Genomic DNA, 25,182 nt, shown 5'->3' with positions numbered 1-25,182 from the left:
TCGTAAATTTCATTCATATGTAACTTTATCACATTATCACGGGATACTTTAAATAAATCCAACATGTTAACAGCAAAATGAATTATTCTATCACTTATATTTTCTATATTCTTCTTTTACTTATTCGTAGTAACCATGAATTAAATCATCATGGCAACCTGACCGGATGGAACGAAAAAAATTGTGATAATCACAAAAATGAAATCGTCTCTAAGACCGACATCTCAATCGGATGAAAGATAAAAGAAAATAAAAGAAAAAAAGAATAAGTCGATACAAAGTTGATATATTGAAATAATCAGAACAATGTCATGTAACTTGACTCTTGTAATGTTTTTTTTCTTAAATTAATAACACTTAGATTTTCATCAAATATCACATATTCCAATTGATTTTCCATGTAATTTACTCGAAAGTATCACTTTATGATATCTAAAAGGAATAAAATATACCGAGACATATTTTAACATACATACATATGTTACAATGTAATTTTAATTTGAACGAAAAAATTTTGTTTGGAAAGGAAAAAAACAAAAAAAAAAAAAAATAAACAAAAATTAATAATTGAAAAAAAAAGAATAAATTGAAAAGTCGACTGGGTCAGGTCAATAAAAAATTTTGTTCAAATACTGTTATCTAATTTCATTAGAATTTAACTCCTCGTAGAAAAGTTGTGTCTCATTGAAAAGAGATTTTAAACTTGTGAGTCGTCGATACAGGAGAGGCCTGGCTACCTTTAAGTCGAAGCCTCGGTGATTAATGCTCCTTTCGGTTGCGATCCGTTGCGAGTGAAACGTAGGTGCGCGCTCCTGAGGAATAAGTAAAAGTTACATGTGGCAAAGTAGTCGGCCTTGTTCGCCGTTTGCCAAGAGTGCTACGAGGTCGTTGAGGCCGTTCTTACAAATACGACGATGATGTCACGAAAGAGTTCTGACCTGAGATCTTGAGAGATTATCAATCAATCTATCTATGCATCTATTTATCGATAGATCCGATACATCGGATCGATCAACCTATCGCGATAAGTCTACAACGTCATAGTCATTTTCAATGTGGCGTAAATTTTTTGGCCTAAAACTAACACATAAGAAAACGGCTTTTACATGAATTCAATGTCTTATCTATCAATGGTCGATTTATCTATTCCAGTATCTATCGTCTAACATAAATAACGAGAAAAGGTTGAATCGATCGACCAAAAGTCAATTGACCTATTATATTTGAATTAGTTTATCCCGGATTTAGCTACTAGCTTTCCTTTTCCAAAAATGAATTCGAACTCGTCACGTTCGTAACAACTAAAAATGGAAACCGCTAAATGTGCTGGTGGTACTATCCAATACCATCATGCACTGTCACTAAAAGTGGAACCATTTAATTGCTTCGTAAACTCAAACCTGTTTTTATCTCTTTCTTCTTGTTCTTCCTCTTCTTTTTTTTTCTTCCTTTTTTCTCCCGTTTCCTACTTTTTTCTATATTTTTTTTTCTTTTTCTTTTTTTTCTGATAATTTACATATCGTTTGAATAATGAAAACTATCTTGTGCGACCTCATTTCATTCGACTTCCAAATTCGTAGCTGATTATAATCAAATTTTTAGATCCAGTCTCGAATAATATCAATATAACTACATAGATATTTATTCTTTTGATATAGATAAAACAAAATTAAATGGAATTTATCGATTATTAATTGCACGAATACTTGCATTATTGCAATAATGCAAAACAAAAACAAGAAAAAAAAGAAAAAAGAAAACAAGAAGAAAAGTAAGAAAAAACAAAACAAAGGGGGGGGAAGAAAATAACTTTTCGCAAAATTATTTAAAAGCAATGTTGTGTATGTAAGTTAACGATCGAACGATCTATAGTCCTCTTTCTCTCTCTCTCTCATCGTGTTTTACACGGTAGTAACGATACAATCATTACTGAGGGAAACGTTGCCGTGCGGGTGTTATAACGAGCAATTCGAAAGATATAATGTGAGAGAATCGCTTGAAACAATTGAAGTGAAAGTAAACGAGAAAGAAAGAAAGAAAGAGATAGAAAGAATTTTATGCCGCTCGCAAACCATTCGATATAAATTTTCTTCTTCAGAGTAAATACATGTAGATAGATACATAAATACAATATGTGTGTGTATGTGTGTGTCTATGTATGGTATATTAGAACCCCTGCAATTATTGCCATAGTATACGATTGATAAATCAAATCAAATCGAGGACGATGATTTAACTGCTTATAAATCGCATAACGAATAGAAATTAAAGTGCGTTGAGAATAAGATTAGAAAAAGAAAGAGAAAAAAGAGAGAGGGAGGGAGAGAGAAAGTTCTAATATAAATTAGGTCTATCGAACATTTCCATTGGATTTACTCATACATATAATAATAATAATAATAATAATAATAATAATAATAATAATAATAATAATAATAATAATAATAATAATAATTTTTTACTCAGACAAATAATTATACGTCAACCGAACAAAACTTTTTGTTAAACTGTTAGTTTTATTTAAAATTAAAATCAATGATTCTAAAATTTTTTTTAATACTTTCAAATTTTTTATTAGACTTTAACTTGTTATATCTAATTAATTATCAATTAATATAAATATATTAAGATATATATATATACATATATATATAAAATAAAAAAACTCCAGATACATTATTATATATATATATATATATATATATATATATATATATATATATCTGATATAAATTATATAAGAAACAATCTGTAGATACATACAAAATAAAAATAGAATAATAGATAATATGATTATTAATATAGTAATAATAATGATATAGATATAAACATAAAATGATTAAATTTAAATGGTTAATATTGTATGAAAATAAAAAATAAATAAATAAATAAATAAATAAAAAATAAACAAAAAAAAATCTATAAATAAAGATATACAAATGAAATGGAGCTCGAGAGTGATGGACGAAGAAATAACGAATATGAATAAATATAAGAAAAAGGAAGAAAAAGGGAGAAAAAGGGTATGGAGAAAATAATGAAATTTTAGATGCAGGAAGCGCTCTTATGCGAGGCGTAAACTGGAAAAAGTCGAAGAAGAAACGCGGAAAAGAACACTATGGCTGGTTTGGTTTCCTCTTGGGCGAGCGAAAATAGCAGAGTTTTTAAGCGATTCTTCGAAATACCTTGAATAGCGCGAAAGTGCGACTCGTAAATGTTCATGAAAGACGAGAAATGTTTTCTAAGAAATTCGGATGCTCGCCCAAGTAAATTCTTTCGATCGAACGAGAGTTTGACCTTAAGAAGAAACGATATACAGACTACGAAAATATCTTCCTTCGAACATGGCGTACTTCTCTCTCTCTCTCTCTCTCTCTCTCTCTCTCTCTCTCTCTCTCTCTCTCTCTCTCTCTCTTTCTCCCTCTCTCTTTCTCTTTCTCTCTGTGATTATTAAAACTTATTAAATGATACTTTTTTGTACGAATTATTTCGTAATAATTATTTGTTATCAATGATAGTTACGACAATGAACTAAGTGAAAGAAGAAAAAAAGAAAATTGAAAAAAAGTAATTAACTTTATGATTTATTTTATATTATTATGATTACTTATATCTTAATTTAGAAAACAAGGAAAGTAAAAAAGATATATCGTTAAATGACTTTGCAGAGTTGATCGATAAATATAATTGTCCTTGTTCGTTTTTATGGTTAAATAAGTCACTTACTTTTCGATACATTTTTTTTTCCCCCGGAAAAATGCACTTAAAAATCTATGTAATATTTGTATGAAATTGTAACTATTTTCGAGATTTTTTCTTAAGTTAAAATCTTTAGTGAAATCAACTTCTTTCCTTAAAACTCTTTAAACGAATAATTGTATTTTTATTGGAAAAAAAAAAAAAAAAACCAACAAATTAATTGCCAAAAAATTATATGTAATAGACTTAAAAAAAAGACACTGGATTGCTAATACAGAAAATCCAATTTTTTAAATACTAATCAAATTTTGCATAACTAATAAGTGAAAATTTAATTAATTCTACTTCATGCGAGTATCCGAACATTTAGAGAGAGAGAGAGGAAAAAAAAAGAAAAAAAAAAAAAAAAAAAAAGAATATAATTTTCAATGAATTTTTTCGTATACACTCAAAATTTCACAAAATTAAAATACTATTACCAATTAAAAAATCCCTAATATTAGCCTAAAATTAAATTAACATGATTATTAAGTTATAAGCATATAAGTGAATGTTGTTGTTTATAACTTGCATAAAATAAATATTGAATAAAACAAATATTTTTTCGTTCTTTTTGAAGACGTATAATATTAAAAATATACTAAATCATATACAAAGTATCAAAAAATAAATATTTTTACGTATGACATCTATAAAAATTCATAATTATATATAAGATTTATTACATTAGATCTAATAGGAAGTATTTAAAATTTTTTTTTTTTTTTTAATAAAGGTGAAATATTTATTTTATCATATACAAATGCGAAGTTTTTAAATATCTCAATAAAGAAAAATATTATATGATTTAATCCGCTTTCATATAATTAATAGCACATTTAGAAACATCATAAATATAAAAATTATCATGTATGTCACATAAATTACAGATTAGAAACTAACCCAATTAACAATATTTCCTGTTTATATATATAACGAAACGAATCGAAAGTTCTGATATCAGTTTGTGATATCAATAAATGGAATATAAAAAAAGGACTAACCATTAAATCAATAAAGAACAAGTCAACTTTCTACATTTAATCTGATAAAAAATACAACGTGACAAAATCAAGAATATTTCAATATAGTAAAAGCTAAATCGTTACTATCACAATATATATTAAAAAATCATATTAAAAAAGCATAATTCAAAAAGAAAAGAAAAAAAAAAAAAAAAAAAAGACATTAAGAAATCATATTAAAAAATAAATATATTAAAAATAGATATTAAAAAGAATATATTTAATATATAATATATATATATATATATTTCTAATACATAATAAAAAAATATATTTTTAATATATAGTAAATATATATAGATTTTTTTTTATATATTAAAAAAAGTACATTAAAAAAGATATTAAAAGGAGAAAATAATCGTCCGTTTTTGTTCGATGGATAGACAATTACGTAAGAAACGAAGCGACGAGGCTCGAATGTACGCTCTCTCACAGCTTGGAGAAACTGTAAAAGGATCAAACGTATTCTATGGATTTCTCTCTCTCCCCCTCTCTCTCTCCCTCTCTCACTCTCTCTCTCTCTCTCTCTCTCTCTCTCTCTCTCTCTCTCTCTCTCTCTCTCTCTCTCTCTCTCTCTGTTTCTATCTGAAAAGGTCGGTTCGTTAAACTCTCGTTTAAGAAGGGCTGTTTCTCAAGCACGCTCGAATGTTTTGAAACGGTAGCGTACACGCGCATTATTAACACGCACAGACACTGTCTTGCATATAATAATGAAAAAAAGAGAGAGAGAAAGAGAGAAAGAGAGAGAGAGAGAGAGAGAGAGAGAATAAAATAAAAGAAAAAAAGAACTAAATAAAGAAAGAAGAAAGAAGTACGTGCATACTTGCACGGAAACGTTTGAATCCTCTTAGATTTCGAGGCAAAAGCGAAGGTGTGCAAGAAAAAGAAAAAAAAAGAGAGAGAGGGAGAGAGAGAGAAAAAGAGGAGAGAGAAGTGGCTCATGAAAGATTCATCCTCTTCTCTTTCCTTCTCTAAAAGGTGCCCGAGGCATTCTGATACACCTGCAACATTCTCTAACAAACCAAGAGACACAACACACCACAGTCCGCCATAACGACGAATCGGACACGCGCCAAGTTTCACGAGAGATTAGCTCGTCCTCGATATTTTTACAGTTAACCACGTTCGTCCTGGAATCAACGCTATCTCTCTGCCTATCTCCCCCCTCACCTTTCTTCCCATTTCCTCTTTTTACTCTCGTCCTCTCCCCCCTTCTCTCTGTCTGTTTGTCTCTTTGCGAACTCTTCAAAGTATTTGCAAGTGACAAAATGAAAAAAGGAAAATACGCAAACTAATCTCTTCTATTATATCCCTTAAGTCGATCTTAGTTATAATAAACAAAAAAAGAAATTAAAGGAAAAGGAAAGAAAGAAAGAATAAGAAAAAAGAAAGGAAGTGTCGAAGCCATATCTTTCTTCAATTTTCCTGAGCTCGAATATTTTATTTACTTTTTTTCTCTTTTTTCATTTGTATTATATTTTACGTACATTTATGTAAGATCGTTCGACGGATACGACATAAAAAAGGAAAAATAAAGAGAAAAAAAAAAAATATATATATATATATATATTTATATATATTTATTATATATATATATATATATATATATATATATATATATATATATACACTTCACTCATAAAGTTCGTACAGATTGCAATTCCACCTTTAATCTAAGATATAAGAAGATCGTGATGTGTCAGTAAATTTAAAAAAAAAAATAAATAAAATAAAATAAAAAAATAAAAACTAAACGAAACTAATAGTATTTGTTACAGATATTCTTATATACGAATATATTTTTATACATACGAATATATATATGAAAAATCAATCAACATGAATTTTTTAGACAATGTCTACTTGTGTGTGTGTATATTATATCAAACGAAAAAGCTCTCTCTATACTTGACGTATAATTATTTTCAAATGAACAAACAGTTCGTATAGAAGAAACAAATATAATATTCATTTCTTTTTTTTCTTCCTTTCTTTTCTTTTTTTTTTCTTTTTCTTTTTTTTGAATATTTTTCATATACAATGAATATGCATAAACGAAATTTCAATGAGACCGTAAATAACATCGAAAGTCTACGTTTGAAAATTACCTACGTTAAAATTTGTTTGTACCAAAGAAATGATTTTCTTTAAATTCCATCCATCATTCTTATATGACTTTCTTCGTACCGGTAATGCAGCCGTGACGCGCTCACGTAGGAACGATTTTCCCGCGTCTTTCGAAGGAAAAAGGAGTAGTGCTTCTTACGCTCGAATGATCACCGTTGTGACTGGTCCGCGGTGAACGCGTAGTTCATTCATGCTTTTTTGTTAAGTGGAACGTATTCGAGAAACGAGAACTCCGTCGACCGCCATGCTCGTCACTGTAAACTTACGTACACACACACATATATATATATAAAATGTACGTATATGTGTTCGTGTATATGTTTATGTATGTTTTGTATGATACGAACGTAGTGTAAACACAGACAATTCGAGGATATAGTTTCGTTGGTCGCAATACATTGATGATAAAAATAAATTAATCCTTGCGAATTTGTTTTACTGTTTATTGCTATTTTATTAATATTACTTAAATTTTATTTATTTATTTTAATGTATCTCTTTTCTTTGTTTCTTTCTTTTTTAATTTCGCATTCGCATCTCGTGCGGCATCAGTTTTATTTAGTAATAAAATGTGCTTTTAAAGAATTACATATAGATATACTTCAGACATTTTAAGATTACGTTATCGTACGAATTGAAATTCCGCGCGATTGTAAAAATACGATTGCACAATTGTGAACACGTTTGCTTCTTTTTTTTTTATTTTATTATTATTATTATTATTATTATTATTATTATTATTATTATTATTATTATTATATATCAAATCTTTCTTTCGTTAAATGATTATTTAATATTAATACGTTAATATATTGAAATAAATTAAACATTCAATTAAATTACATTACTAATGAAATTAATAATATAATTTAATTGAATGTTACTTATTGTTATTGTTACTTAGTTCTTATTTATTTATGTTTATAATATTTACGATTTACTTTAATACTATTTTATCATTACGATTAAAATTTTATCAATTCTAATATTATTTGAATTAAACGCGTGTGTGTATCACTATTTTGAAATTACGTTACGATCTAAATTCGAAATTTCCCAATCGTCTTGTCAATCAATTACAATTACGTTTAGTTATTTATTTTTTTTTCTCTTATCACACCCAATCTCTCTCTCTCTCGCTCTCTCTGCCGTAATGCTGTGTTATTCAATGTAAATGCTTTAATATATGTATATAGATATGTGTATTTGTACAGATGCACGAATTTCCGTCTGATTACCGTGAATGAGACGCGAGATAACAAAAGACGAGTTCCTCTTCACTTGCATTCTTTTTCGTGGACACTAAGGGCACCTCGAAAGGGTACTTGGAGGTATTTGTCGAGCTACCAACGACGTGCGCACGATGAGTGTCACTCGACGCTCTTCTTTTCTTTCTTTCTTTCTTTCTTTCTTTCTTTCTTTCTCTCTCTCTTTTTCATTCCTTTTTTTCCCCAACTATGACTGCCCATTCAAACGAAAATTTTCTAAACTCCTCCTGTTCTATTTAAGACGGGAGGGACGCCAACCCTTTTCAAGCATCGTCAAAGAACGCAAAAAATATATATACTGAACTATTAATTGCATTATATTATTAATAAAAAAAACCCACACAAGCATGCACAAAAAAAGGGAAAAGATAAACAAAATTAATTATTCGTTTTCATTAGAAACCCGTTCGTTCTTATTGTATTGGCTCCCTCAGAATTCATTTTAAAATTATTAAAAAAAAATAAATAAATTAATAGATCATTGTACTTTGAATTGAATTGAATTATTAATTGTATTATATTGATAATTAAAAAAAAAAATAAATATAGTATAGGCATATATAACGAAATAAAATAATTCGTTTTCATCAAAAGTTTATCGTTCTCCTTCTTATCGTATCCTAAAAAGGAGGAAAAAATGAAAAAAAATTAATTTTACTATTATAATTAAAAATAAATAAATAAATAGATCTGTATACTGGATTATTAACAATATTATATAATTAATTAAAAAATATTATAGATATATAATATAAAATAAAATAATTCGTTTTTTTTCCCATTAGAGTCTTTTGTTCTCCTGCTGATTTATGATATATTTATCATAAAAAAGTATTTGTAATAATAATAATAATAATAATAATAATAATAATAATAATAATAATAATAATAATAATAATAATAATAATAATAATAATAATAATAATAATAATAATAATAATAATAATAATAATAATAATAATAATAATAATAATAATAATAATAATAATAATAATAATAATTTGAAAGAGAGAGAGAGAATGTATGTCCTCTAGTTTGAGCAGTTGACTTATTGATAAACTCGCGTCGTGTAACCATTTCCAGTAATTAAAGATTGCACTTTAATAAGCGTGTGCAATCGCGACGATCGCAAAAATGTTGAAGACTCTCCTGTCGTCTGGTCTCATAGTAGTCGAGTATACTCTTCTCGTATAAATTTATACGAAGAGATGGTTGGTATTGGTACTGCTGTTGGTGCGACGTGTTGTACCGTGTTGTGTTGTCTTGTGGTGCGATGCGATGCGGTGCAATACGGTGCAGTGTGGTGCACGCGCTCGATCGCTCGCTCGACGGCCATTTAGGAAATTTATTGGCCGCCAAGCCGCTTGAAAACAAACGAGAGACTAGGATCGATCAAATCACGAGCTACCAACACCACGAGATTAATCGCGCATAACTCTTTCTCTCTCTCTCTCTCTCTCTCTCTCTCTCTCTCTGTGTGTGTGTGTGTGTGTGTGTGTGTGTGTGTGTGTGTGTGTCTGTATGAGAAGGTATCATGTCTCATCCTGTTAGGCGATCGTATTCCTGTATTTTTCATGGCATTAATCCGTAACGTAAATTACATTAAAAAAGAAAGAAAGAAAGAAAGAAAGAAAGAGAAAGAGAAAAAGAAAGTAAAAATAGGACCTAACTAACTCCCTCAACAAAATTCGTTTATTAAGAATAAAAAGAAAATAACAAAAAAAAGATAAAAAAGATTAAATACTACAGAAAAGGATTATTTTTTATCTCCTTTTTATTTTTATTTCTTTTTTTTTTTTTTTTCTTTTTTACTATACCTCGATAAATATGTACGTACGTACGTACTATTTCATCGATTGCCCTCAATTTCTAAACGTGTTTTTTTTAAATCGGAAATTACATTTGGTATTATAATTATTATCATCGTTGTATTGTACGAATTGACCGACATACGTAACGTCAGAATTATCAGTAATTCATGTTGTAAATAAACAACACCATATTACAGTAGTACAAAATAAATTGCATCTATCATCATTCTATCGAGTTTGCTAATAAGTGATAACCAGAGAATGTTCATTTACTTCGTATGCAATTTATATATTTACGTAAATACATATTTAATTTGAAAAAAAAAAAAAAAAAAATATATATATATATATATATATATATATATATTGAATGCAACGTTGTTTACTCAGATACACGATGTTAAAAATACCGACATTAATTATAAAATCAATCTGATATTCAATATCTTATCAACGATGAAACAAAAACTAAGCGAGTAAAAAAAAAAAAAGAAAATAAAAATTAAAAAAAAGAAAAAGAAAAGAAAAAAGAAAAAACAGAGAAAGAAAGAAAAAGAAAAAATATAGAATCACCTAATTAATTTCAGTAATAAGCCCATGGAAAGTAGATACGTGGAGAGAGAGAGAAAGAGAGAGAGAAAGAGAAAGAGAGAAAAAGAAAAGATAAAAAACGATTTTAGCCAATGAGCTGGCGACAGTGGTGGTTTTGTATGGTAGTCGGTAGGCATGAAAACTACGCTTAAGTATCCATAAAGGTGAATAACGCCGACCGTTGGATTTAACGACGCGGCTACAGAATATTACGGATTGTTGCCTTTCCGACGACGACTTTAACGGCGTAACTGTAATTTTCACTCGACCCCGACACACCATGCAGCTAGTTGATAATATTTTTGCAAGAACGGAACACTCGTCTCATTTCTCCCGACCGACGATCTCTCTCTTTTTCTCTCTCTCTCCCTCCCCCCTCTCTTTATCATTCTATCTATTTCTTTTTCTTATTTCTGATTATTACCGCTGTATATTTAAATGTTCACATACTTATATACACAGGGCGTTTCAGGTTTAAAGTTTTTCTTTCTTCTATTTTTTTTTTTTTTTTTTTTTCCCGTAAAACTGTGTCACAGTACATTTGAAGCGATTAAAAATAAAAAAATAAAAAAGTTATATGAATGTAGACTTACAAATTAAAAATGTTGCTCTATTATAAAAGTTAGGAAAAAGAGTAAATTAAAATAAATTAAATTAAATTAAATTAAATTAAATTAAATTTCACTTCATTTCATCTAAATTCAATGACAACGAACTTGTTCTTATTATTAATACAATACTGTATTCTCCATGTGAATAGTGAACACTAAAAAGAAAAAAAAAGACGTAAAAAGAATAATAGAATAATATTAGAAATGACTACAATTTTGTGAATGATACTTTTGTACGTGCGGTTTAAGAAAATTATTATTTTTCATTATATCATGGAAGAGATCTATGAGGATCGATGAAGGAACGTTTATAGGAGAAGATACTTTAAATATCCATAATAATCATGTATGAGAGGAGGGTGGGGTGTGGGAGACCAAGAAAATTCACGCAGTATCGAAAAAAAAAAACTTTCAACGATAATTCAAATGCAATCGTATGGTAAACATTTTGAAACGGAAAAAATAAACAGTGAACAGAAACAGATCGTCGTTACATATTAATAATATAATTTTGATCATAAATCATCAAGAATATAATTATAAGTCATTTAATAAGATATATCCAAGTCTATGTTTGTATAAAATAATTTCTTTTTTTCTTATTTTTAGTCGTGAAACATACTAGTACAATCTGTTGGAAAAAAATGTGAAACATGCTGTATATATTCGTGCGAAGATCTATGTAATTAGACTCCTCTTTCTTATCAGAGAAAAGAGAAAAAAAAGATTAAAAAAGTAAAAAACAAAAAACAAAAAAGGAAAAAAGAGCGTTCATTTTTCGTCTATCAGACGAGAAATTTTGTGTGAATAAAACTGATAAAACTCATTGTTCGAAAAATGCTTGTTTTATTCTTTTTCGTAAAAAAGAAAAAAAAAGAAAAAACGAGGACGACACTTTCCACGTTATATACCTTATCGTCATTCTGACCCAAATATTTGCGAGTAAGCAATTTTCGTAAAAAGAAATAAAACAAAAAACAAAAATTACAAAATCAACTTCACGATTACACCAGAGTTATAAAGGTTATAAAAATAAATGAATAGGGCTATAATAAAGTATAAAAAACGAGAATGAATTTGAAGCGGTGTTTCCCAAACTATCATGTTCCATGAAAAATTATGAAAATATTTATTTTATTATTTTTATACGTTCGTCTTTTTTTTATTCTTTTTTTTTTACAATTAAAATTTAAGTATAATTATTGTTCGTATTATTATATACACACACATATATATATATATATACTTGTTTAATTTATTTATTATTAATATCTATCTAGCCTATGAGATAATCAAACTGTTCGTTTAAAATTACAGAATACTTCAAATACGCCGTCATAAGAAAAGTTTAAGAAACGACGAAATAAAATATCAAAAAGGAAAGAAGGTGAGAAATATTTCTTCAATAAATCTGACTTGGAGAGGCCATAAAAATATATATGTGTGCAAAACAAATTGGAACTACCTGTAAGTAAAAATATATCTAATAAATCCTAAAAATTGTTTTTCTCGAATATGCAAAAACTGTACTGTACATTTTCGATTTATTTTTTCATAATTTAAAATTTTATACACATACACACATATTTAAATTCTAAATATTATATTAATATTAATTAATTAATTGATATTAATTAAATTAAAAAAATGATTAACTAAATAAATATATGTATATATAGAGTGTTACATTGTGAAAAAGTAAATAAGTATATATATATATATATATGTATGTATGTATGCAGAGAGAGAGAGAAAGAGAGAGAGAGAGAATTTTCATGGAGTCGAAATTATTATTACCGGAGTGAAAAAGAAGAAAAAAAAGAATTAAAGGAAGAGGAAGAGGAAGAGGAAGAAGAAGAAGAAAAGAAGAGGGGAGGGTATCGAAAAACGTTGGTGTGGGAAACGGTATTCCTCACTTCTTCCAAGAAAGTAATTTGAAGTTAGCAGGTAGGTAGGCGGTCACGCGATTCTGTCTTTCACGTGGAAGAAAGAAGAAAGAAAGAGATGGTAAAGGTAGGTAGGTAAGTAAAGAAAAAAAAGAGAAAAAAGGGAGAGAGAGAGAGTGAGAGAGAGAGAGAGAGAGAGAAAGAGAGAGAAAATAAAGATGAACGCTCGAAGAAAGAGAAGACGACTTAGGCTCAAAGCAAACCGATCGGCCAAACCTCCCAAGCACGAGCGAACTTAAAGACTACCTGTCTGGATGAACTCAACTTCGGTGTAATCTTTCTCTTTTTCTCTCTCTCCCCCCCTCTCTCTCTATCTCTCCCTTTATTTCTCTTTATATGTGTATATATTAAATCTATCGAAAAAATTTTACTCTTTTTTTAAATAAAAGTAAAATAAAATAAAAAGAAAAATATAAAAAGAAGCAATAATAATTTCTTATGATGTTTATGAAATATCGATTTTATTTTAATTTTTATTTAATTTATACTAAGTAATGTATGATGTTTTTTTCTTATTTTTTTATCATTATTAACTTGAATTTAAAAACACAATTATTTTTATCGGTATATATATATAATATTTATTAATATTAACAATTTCTCGTCTCAATCGTATCTTTTGAATTTAAAATGGGTAAAACGATACGTCCTTGGAAAAAAAAAATAAAAAAAAAAAAGAAATTCCTGCAGTGGACAATTTCCTTTATACACACACACACACATACATACACACACAAAATCGTGTTAGTTAAAAAATGTATTTTTAAATAAAAATGTTCTTTTTCTTTCTTTTTTTTTAATTATATTTCGACAAAATTTTATTCGTTGAAAATTATCTTCAAATGAAACTTCATTCTAAGAAAAATTGTGAATACTAAACAGAACTATATTTTGTATAAAACGTATTTGTTTCTTCTATTTTTTTTTTTCTTTTTTCTTTTTTTTACATAAAAACGAAATCTTGCAAATATAAAACGGACCGAATCCATTTCATTAAATCTAATACGATACGATAAAAATTTTTGAAATTTATTATCAAACGATAGATTTGTCCAATACCATTACATTATTGAAAAACGATTTCTATACATTTGTGCATATGTGTGGGCGTATATAAAAGTAATTATCCGATAATTCCAGAAATAAGAAAAAGAAAAAGTTAAAAAGAGAAAAGAGAAAGAAGAAAAAATGTCATCGAGCACTCCTCTCGCTAATACCACCATTTTCTTCTAATCAAATCTCTTTCCTTATGAACAATCAAGTTGTAATTAGCCACGTAGGAGGTACGATATATATAATCGAACGTAGAGTACGTGGGTACCATCGGAAGTGGATAAAAAAAAAAAAAAAAAAAGAAAAAAAAAAAAAAGAATAAAAAGGAAAAAGTCTAGATTGTTCGAGAACGAATTATTCGAGGATAATAAAAGGAAATAAAGATTTTTCAAAAAAAAAAAAAAAAAAAAAAAAAAAAAAAAAAAAAAAAAAAAAAAGTTCCACTCATGTATAAAACACAATGGTTTTTAAAGAACGAAGGAGAGAGCCAATGAGCGAGAATATGATGCACATTTTTTTTCCGCATGATTGCACATGGGCAGAGAGGCAGATACAGGCAGATACATATTACCAGAAACGAAGAGAGACGAAAATAATGAAAGATAAGAGAGAAAGCGACGAATTTATCAAGATCTCTACGTGTCTCGTTCGATTCGAGTGCGCATACGCATATACGCGTTATAAGAAATAAAGAGGTGGAAATTGACGGGGGAGTAGAGAGGAGAAAAGAGTTATTCCTTCGTAATTTCTTTGATCCAACCACCGTGAAAGGCTTTGCGTAACTCCTTCTCTCTCCTTCTCTCTCCTTATCTTTCTCTCTCTCTCTCTCTCTCTCTCTCTCTCTCTCTCTCTCTCTCTCTCTCTCTCTCTCTCTCTCTCTCTCCCCCTTTCCTCTCTATCTCTCTAAGATGTGACTCAATACTTCCCGTCTGAATATTTTTCTCCCTAAGAAGCCACATTATGCGAGACTTTCTCGCGATTTCCTGCTCCGGCTTTCGAGATGTTAAAAAGATGAAAGAGAGGTTGGTTTCTCTTCGCGATGCTTGATCGCTTGTAGGATCGGTGGATCGATAAAACGTAATTCCAAGCGAGAGTAACTTCCTTTCAATTTCCTTTGACCATCATTTTACACTTTCTCTGTCTGTCTGTTTATTTGTTTGTCTGTTTATTTGTCCGTCCGTCTGTCTATCTTACGCACGAATGAACGCGAAATCTTATTCGTTTTCGATGTTGATTATTCGACGATTAGATTTAATAAAATTAATTTATTATTAATTTATAATTTGATGATATTAATTCATTTAGTATTATCGATCATCGAGTATTCTCTATTTATCAATCATTGTTATTGTTGTTGTTTTTATTAATGATTATTTGAATTTGTGAGAAGAAAAGGAAAAAGTGTCGATATTTCTTTGTAAACAATTTTAGAAATAATTCGACATTTATAATCTGATATTTAATTTCTTTTTTTGTGATTGAATAAAAATTATATATTTTAGGTATAACTGGATTATATAGAAAAATTATATATAAAAAAAAAAAAGAAAATTATATATGAATTTGTATTACGACTTATGTGCTTTGTTAATATCAATTTTATAATAATTAATTAAGTGCTAATTTAATATGAAATAAGACAAATAATTATATTCTTTTTTTAGAAGTACTTGACGTTTACAATCTGATTTTCTTTTTTTTCGTATCTTAAACAAAAATTGTCTATAACATGAAACTTACAATACTTTGATTATATAGAACTTTTTGATATACATCCAATTTGGTTTTTTTCACACAAACTATTTTTCACGTGATTTTATTTTAGAAAAAAAAAGAAAAAAAAACAGAAGGAAGAATTAGAAAAAAAGGAAAAAACAAAAAGAAGAAAAAATTTCTTTCTCTTTACATAATTTGTTTTGATTTAACATGCAATCTATCGAAATTCCAAGGGGAAAAAAATTGTTACGTATTATAGTAAATGCGACGCTTGTTTCGCATTACTCAGCTCCCTGTTGTTCTTTTTTATACCGATTATAATTGGTCTTACGCAAACTGGTGTATGCGCGTTAATTGTCAGACAAAAAAAAAAAAAGAAAAGTACAACGAATAAAATTTTGTTACGCGTGAGGACTCAATATCATTTAGCCTAATTTTTCGAATTTTATGCTATATTTCGAATATTATTTTATATTTCGAATTTTTAACTAATTTCTGAATTTTTAATATGTTATTTTTCTTTTCAAATGATTATTTACCTTATATAACAATACATTTTTATATATCTACGTGTGCAATGTTCATGAAATAAAAAAGTGCAAGATCGTAAAAATGATAAAATTTCATCAAGATTAACACGATCTTTCATGTATTTTATAACATTATTTTCGCTAACTTTCTATTCTTTTTTTTTATTTAGCTCTGGAACTAATCTCTTCCATTTTTTACAAATACAGTATATATATATATATATATATATATATATATATATATATATTTACACGTATTATTCGGAAACACGTATATATCGCGTAAAAACAAAATTGGATATACCTAACATTTATTAACTATTGTAATAATTGATTTTCTATCGATCAAATAAAAGAAGATATAGATAAATATAAAACATACGAAAGTATGGAAGATTGCGAAAAAAGAAAGAAAAGAGAAGAAGAGATACGTCCTTTTTACCTTCAATCTTTTCACTTCAGCTTACCTCACCTAACCTCATTCCACTTTACTTTACTACCCTATCACCTCTATCACCCACAAAAATTATCCGCAAGTTTTTCAAGTTAAACGTGACTACTTGCGATAGGAGAGCCTGTTTATCGGCGAACAGCTACTTTTAGAAGGCTCGTGAGTCACCCCAGCTTCCATGCAGATACGCCGACATGAAGCTGCTGCCCATCGTCGTTGTCGTCTTCGTCCTCGTCCTCGTCCTCGTCCTCCTCCTCCTCTTTCTCTTCTTCCTCTTCTTTTTCTTTTTCTTCATCTTCTGATTCTTTTTTCTTTCTTATCGAAAGGAGTATAGTAATCCGCGGAGAACCATTAGAGTACTCGCTTTTATCTCTAGTTTCCACTAAACGGGATATTTCCTCTCTCTCTCTCTCTCTCTCTCTCTCTCTCTCTCTCTCTCTCTCTCTCTCTCTCTCTCTCTCTCTCTCTCTCTCTCTCTTTCTCTCCCTCTCTCTTTCTCTTTTTCTTTTTCTCGCTAGTACTTACTTCCAAGAAGTTCAACGAAAGAACATTTTCGAACTCGTGACTCACAGTTTTTTACGCCTTACGTTGAACATGGAATAATCGGATTGGTGGTCACTAAAATCGTCGATACGTACAATATTTCCTAACGTTTTATCCCGATAAAAGGAGGAAAGCTTCTATATACCTCTATATATATAAATTAAGGACCAGTTAAATATTTCGTTTGGTAGGGGAGTTATAGAAAAAAAAAAAAAAAAGAAAAATAAAAAATATATATATATTAACCTTTTTAGTACCTTAGAGCCGACATATCGGCACTACGGGTTTTTCGAAAAATACCTTTGAAGTTTTAATATAATTTAAACGGATGCAATGATACTTTATTTCTATAAAATAATTTTATATATTAATTAATTATGTAAGTTCATTTATAATATCATTTAAGTTTATGTTGTATAAGTTATAATTATTTATATACGTTTACTTTATAGGAATATGTGTGTTTTATCAAATTTTATGTGAGATATTATTGCGAAAGTATATATAATTTTTAATGTTTTCATGGAAAAACAAAAAAATAAAAGAAAAAAAATTGTTTATTTCACTAATCGGTATAAACTTTTATTTATGGAAAATAATTGCTTTCTTTTCTTTCACATAAAACTACGATATATTTCACAATAAAATAAAAAAAAAATAAAAAACCGTGATACATCTTCATTAAAGAAAAAAAAAAATGTTTTATTTTAATAGATACTTCAAAAACTGCATATTTTTTAAGGTATTTTTAAATGTTAACCGATATTATAAGAGTTAAGAAAAGTTTCATGATTTTATGCTTAAAATATTTTAAAAGTACGAAATAAAATATACTGGATTTTCAATTAAACTGAAATTTTAATGACATTCAATTTTTCTTATGAAACATTTTGTATTTCTTTTTGTTTAATTAATTATATATCTTAATCAATTATTTTAAAAAAATTATTAGACAATTATAGACCTAATCTATATATTGAATAAATATTATAATGCAAAAATATATGTTGGACTGATTAGAAAGATTCATTAAGAAAAGGAAAAACACCCAAAATTTGTGACGTTATAATCCATTGAATGCAAATTGGTCAGAGTTAATAACATTAACGTAAATATTTATCAACGAAAATTTGATGTAACTTATACGTATTTTAAGATTTTTTCATAACTTCAATTAATTATTTCATCTAGAATTTATATATTTATTAAATATTGTTGCTTTGAATAATTGATTAGACAGAGAAACGTACTATGTTCGTTGACTATTCAAATAGAAAGATAATTCTTAGAAAGATATCAAATATGAAAACGAACGAATATATAGAAATCTTATGGTTGACAATAAAGATATTCGAAGACAATTAATTAAAAGAAACAGTTCTAAGTTCTCACAATATAAAAAGTCTGAATAGAAAGAAAAGAAAGAGATCATCATGGGTAAGAGAAATTCGCTGCAGTAACATAACCTCAATTTTCTCATGTGTAGTAAAGATCCTATTATCTATGTCCTATTTAATAAATATTATTAATTTAAATAATTAATTTAAATAATTAATTTAAATAATTAATTTAAATAATTAATTTAAATAATTAATTACGGCCATACACACGTACCCTATTCATCGTTCAAATAACGAAAACTTAAATTCGTTAGAAAATTGTCAAATGTAAAAAAATAAACGGATATATAAAATATTAAAGAATGTTAGTTAATATAACAAGGATATTTAAAATTAATTTGCAGATACTATTTTAAGAAAGAGAAATTCGGTGTAGTGTATTATAACCTCAATTTCTCGAGGTGTAATAAAAAGTTCTTATTATCTTAAAATCATTACTAAATATTATTAATCTTGTCAATTCGTTATATACTGATCGTCAATTACCCGAATTGAAAGATAACAATTCTTGGAAAACTCCTAATTATTATGATAATAATAGAAAGAAAAGAAAGAGGGAAATAAATATAACTAAGGAAAAGAGAAACTTGTTCAAGTACCATCATAACCTCAATTTTCCCATCCGTATAAAAAGGTTTCATTATCTACGACTTTCATTATTGTTCATTCGTTAAAAATAAAAATATAATGCAAATGTAAAATATGTATAATTACGAATAGAAATAAAAGTAATAAAAGCAAAAAAAAATATATTATTAATAGCAATAATTTATTAAACATAAAAATTTGACAGTTATATACAGGGTAATAATAAATTAAAGGGCCCAATTGAATATCTCCTTTTTTGGAAAAAAAAAATATATATATACTAAGAAAAAAATATATATCTTATATATTATATATATATATATATATATAAACATTAAGTATAATGTTATATACATATTAAGAAAAATTGTATGATTTCGCGTCTCAAACATTTTAAAAATACGAAATAAAATATAAGATTTTCTTTTAAATCGAAAGTTTAATAATTTGTAATTTTTCTTATGAAAAATTGGCCTTTATTTTTTAAATTAGTTATATACCTTGATCAATTGTCTTTGAAGAACTGTTAAACAAGTACAGATCTAAAGTTAATAATTAACGTGATATAAACATCTGTTATGTAGGCAAAGAAATAGTAATATTAAAACTATAAGAAATAGTAATACTGTTATGTAGGCAAAGAAATAGTAATACAACTAAAATAGTAATACTAATGTTTGCGAAATTAAAATTCAAAAGAACTATGAACAAAAATTATATCAAATAGCACTTAAAATTATATAAAATGTATGAAGAAGTATGATTAAAGAATATCGATAATGATTCGAACATATATTGAATTAAATGAATTATTTTTAGTTTTATTAGTATAAATTAATTTCCAAATTTTTGTTCTCAATTAACAGTCTTACCATGACTTAACAATTGGACATATTCTACTATTATTTTGTTTGTTTTTCCCTTTTCTTATTTACCTTTTAAGAGATTATTTACATTCAAAAATATGTACTATTGGGCCATACAATTATAAACTAATATCTCGTTGATTATTGGCATATATACTTGTTTAATAATTTTTTGAAAGATAATTGATTAAAATATTTAATTAATAACAAAAAAAAAAAAAAAAAAAAAAAAATTACAGGATATACCACGAGAAAAATAAAAAAAAGTCATTAAACTTTCGATTTAATCGGTAGTTCATTATTTTACTTCGTACCTTCAAAAATCTTAAAATATTTTAAGCACGAAATAACGAAACTTTTATTTAACATATTTCCATTTCTTTTTCCCCCTATTGCTCTTCTAATGAGATATTTTCATACGATCCTTGAATTAATGACCTCTACATTCATCGACTAAAATAGAAAAACTTTTAATTCTTAGAAAATTTCAATATGAAATTTAACGAGTTTACAACGAGAATCAATTTCAGAAACAATTCTGACATATGGATCGAAGTTTCATTTGACGTAAATAAAAATAGAAATGAAAAGTAAGAAATTAAAGAAACTAAAAAAACGAAAGGAATGAAAGAAATGAAAAAAAAAAAAAAAGAAAGAAAGAATGAATGAATGAAAGAGAAAGAGAAATATATGAAAAGGAAACTAATTCGGCGTTAGGGTTCTCTCACGAATATCCTGAGCTCGCACACGCATGCACGCTAGAGAAAACGGGTCGGACACACGGGCTCGAAAGCCACGCGTGAACCGTGGGAACGAACCTGGGCATAACAGGTAGTACGAGACCGTCACGTTTCCGTGCGCGACTCTGACTCTCGTGCACGGATATATATTGTATGTATATATATATATATATATATATATATATATATATATATGTATCTCTTTCTCTCTCTCTTTCTCTCTATCACTATCTCTATCTCTAGCTCTCTCTCTCTCTCTTTCTCTCTCTCTCTCATACGCGTGCAAAAGCAGCTTCTACATCCCGTATGTTTACGTCGACGTCTACCCGATAAAGTGCCTTTACACACGCTCAAGTTAAACCGACGATGCTCGGGAGTTCTCTACGAAGATGATGCTCCAACGACTGCTCTTACGTGCCGCTATTTCTCAATTATAATTGAGATCCTCTAAGAACGTAGAAACGAGGAAGAAAAAAGAAAGCTTTTTTCTTTTACGTCTCTCTCTCTCTCTCTCTCGCTCTCTCTCTCTCTCTCTCTCTCTCTCTCTCTTTCATTTATTTCTTTATCTGCATCTTTCTTTTCTTTTTTTCCTTCTTTGATGTAGGTATAATAAATGACGAGTAACGTAATTTTAAGTTATTCACCTAAATTATGCCATTCTTATTTTCAATTCTAAACATACTCGAATTTATGTACAGTAACATTTTTTTCTCTTTTTTTTTCCTTCTTTGCCGTATAATAAATAGAAGTAACGTTATTTTAGGTTATTTACCCGTGGTATCATATTTTTTTCTTTCTTCTTCTTTTCTTCTTTCCTTTTTCTTTAATGCTAAACATGCTACATGCTCGGTTCTTCTTTGTACATATAATATGAAAATAATTTTAAGTTATTCTAATGAACATACGACGCCATTTTTTCTATTGTAAACATTCTCATAACTGGATTTATTATCAAATTATTATCGTCAAATAATATCGAATATCTGATATTTTACTGATCGAAAATCAATTAAGGAGAAAAACAAAATTTTCTTTAACGATAATAAGGAAACGGCAACGGAGACGATATCTAACTTTATTTATTATTTGCCATACAATAACTTTTAGGTTAATTTTATAAACGCATATGAAAAATATTTCTCTTTTTACCGAACGAATTCCGATATTTATCGTAACTCGTTGAACCATTATGAATAAATAATATCGAATACTTAATATGTTATAATACTTTTGAAGATCGGCTTAACAAGAAATATAGAATTTTCTCTAACGATCGGCTCACGATTTGTATACACGATCTTTAAATTTAATAACGAACCTGACGTTATAACACAGCCAATATGATACTCAGTGAAAATCTACGGTTCGACGAAGTTTAGCCAACCTTTAATTTACTTTAATGAAACCTCTAAATACCGCGACAAGGAGTTGAAGAAAGAGAAGGAGAATTACAGAAAAATTTTATATCCTACACAACCACAGATTGAAGAGTTAGAGAAATTCTTCTTAACAACGTGGTACAATAACTTTCGTTTAAAAGTTAAAGTATCGTCTTTACGTTAAAGGTTATGCCAATTAATAGATAATAGACGACATATACAAATGCTTACAACAGATAACGTCAGTTAAAATCTAGTTTCCATCTTATAGAAAATTATCATACTGTCGATGCGAATGACCTAATATAGGCAAACGATTGACTTCGTTATTATGAAAGATAATCGATTTTAATAAGAAAATATGTGTGTGTGAAAGAGAGAGAGAGAGAGAGAGAGAGAGAGAGAGAGAGAGAGAGAGAGAGAGAGAGAGAGAGAGAGAGAGAGAGAGAGAGAGAGAGAGAGAGAGAGAGAGAGAGTGAGAGATAGACAGAGGATAAAGAGAAAGAAGAGAAAGAGAGTGGTATATGAGAAAGCAGCAGAGAGAGAGAGAGAGAGAGAGAGAGAGAGAGAGAGAGAGAGAGAGAGAGAGAGAGAGAGAGAAAGAGAAAGAGAGAGAGAAAAAGAGAGAGAGAGAAAAAGAGAGAGAGAGAAAGAGAGAGACAGAGAGAAACAGAGAGAGAAAAGAGGAAGAAAGTGTGTATGAGAAAAAGACAGACAGAAAAGAGAGAGTCCTTTTAACGTACGTGGCACAAAAGAATCGATACGAACTACGTAATACTCGATAGATTTATCCGGTATCTAGTTACACGAGAAAGGAACGTAACGAAATATTGATTTTTATTGACTATATATATATATATATATATATATATATATGCCAAACACACATACACACACATTTATATACATTATATAAATATACCATTCATTTAAAAAGAAAAAATTACATTGATAACCTTGATGCTTGGTTAAAAACAACAGTGTTTGTAAGAGAGAGAAAGAGAGAGAGAGAGAGAGAGAGAGAGAGAGAGAGAGAGAGAGAGAGAGAAAGAGAGAGAGAGAGAAAGAGAGAGAAATATATATTTATATATACAAGCTGAGACATTTTAACTCTAGCAGAACATAAAAACGAAAATCCTAACCTCTTCATAAACTACGTAGTAGTATGTGAGTAGTTATATATGTATCTCTCCTTTTATAACATCCTCCCATACCAATTATATAAAATGTCTACGAACTAAACTATGAAAAGGGGTACGATTCAATCAATTCCCGACAAACTGTTATAATTCTTTATATCGATTTGCTTATTCTGTTCTTATATGAATAACAAAAGAAATAACGTCGAATGTTATATTCGCTCAAAAAATAAAAAAAAAAGAAAAAGGAAAAAAAGAAAAAAGATGAAAGAAAAGAAAAAAAATCGAACGTGTATACACATATTGGTAAAAAAGAAAAAAAAATAAACAAGAAAAAAGATCCGTTACCTTTTACGTCATTGGTATGACCCGTTCAGTGTTCTTTTCCTTCTATCCTAAGAGCCATTAGCCTTGCCTCTTCTCTTCTTCTTTACAGTTGAACATAACCGACGGTCGTGTACCCCTCTCGCTTTCCTCTATCCTTCTTACTCTTTACTCTTCGACGTTCAGCTCTTTTCGCTCGTCTTCATCTCACCAGGCAGTGCTTCGGTGATTCAAGCGACGTCTACTATCTACCCTCTTTTTTCTCTCTCTTCCTTTTTTCTTCGTCATATATATATATATATACGTATGTGCTGTGTGCGTGTTTGTATATGCACAGGAGCCTACAAATATATATACATATATATATATATAGTTCTCAACCAGTCTGAAAGAACACCACCTTGCTGCTGTTACTGTTGTTATTGCCGCTGCACACAGATTAAATCGACTGATAATACTAGTAGACGGAGAGCAAATGACGAATACGACTGTTCCTAACCTCAAACACCTCGTAGTCTGTCCAGAAGTAACACGCGCGTAGTAAAGCCATGCACATATATATATACACGTATGTACATATATACGTTTGTGTGCATGTATGTATATACAATCCTGTGAATTCGAAAGAGAGAGTGCCTTTCGTATTTTTCCCTTTTCTTCTTTCTTTTTTTTCTCACAGCGAAATACCGTTCGATATCATTCAAAGAGAAAGACAGAAAATATATATATATTGTATATATATATGTGTATATATATATACAGATATATATATAGAATATATCTCTCTATTCTTTTCCTTCTTTTTCTCACCTTTTCTTTCCTTTTCCAATACTTTTCTCTCTCTCTCTCTCTCTTTCTCTCTTACACACCCGAGAAGAAAGGTACTATATATACATAGAATGATGCGTGTAAATCTTGACGTGTGTTAGTTACGTGTGATGACCGGTAAAATAGGAAGGAGAATCAGACGCCACTGCGTTGACGGTGCGCGTGCGATCCTGCGACTGAGACGCCACGAGTGGCATGCTTAGTTTTACGCTGCGGGATTCAAGCTCCCCCTTCCCCGCCAGCCGATACTCCTTCCTCTCTTTTTGCTTCTATCTCGCTCGCACTACGAGCCCCGCCCGTGGGACAACTTCTCTTCTCTTTCTCTCTCTCTCTCTCTCTCATTCTTTCTCTCTCACTTTCTATCTTTCTTTCTTTCTTTTTATTTCATCCTTTTTCTCACTAAACTTTGCCTCTCTTTTTAACGCGCACGCACAACATGATACACATATCATATATATATATATATATATATACACAGCAAATCCCCCCTCCCTAACACGAGTTTATA

General features: G+C 28.7%; 1 protein-coding gene across 4 annotated transcripts in view; it reads right to left on the bottom strand.

The window, feature by feature from the left end:
* Window positions 1-24,863, bottom strand: part of MICAL-like (protein) — a 61,981-nt gene extending 37,118 nt beyond the window's left edge. The window contains exons 1-3 of one of the 4 annotated variants that reach the window (XM_085660309.1): window positions 24,657-24,863; window positions 24,346-24,458; window positions 23,871-24,187 (exon numbers count right to left, since the gene is read on the bottom strand). The gene's annotated coding sequence lies outside the window, so the exon portion shown is untranslated. Of the gene's footprint in view, window positions 1-23,870; window positions 24,275-24,345 lie in introns of all 4 variants that reach the window. The other 3 variants (XM_085660307.1, XM_085660308.1, XM_085660310.1) reach the window with 3 other exon arrangements.
* Window positions 24,864-25,182: the final 319 nt, after the last annotated feature.

Source organism: Vespa mandarinia, chromosome 11 (assembly GCF_050613455.1).
Source record: "Vespa mandarinia isolate Hongniang chromosome 11, ASM5061345v1, whole genome shotgun sequence".
Classification (NCBI taxonomy): Eukaryota; Metazoa; Arthropoda; class Insecta; order Hymenoptera; family Vespidae; genus Vespa; species Vespa mandarinia.
Note: the sequence above shows the minus strand (reverse complement) of the source record. Positions and strands in the feature narration are given on the sequence as shown.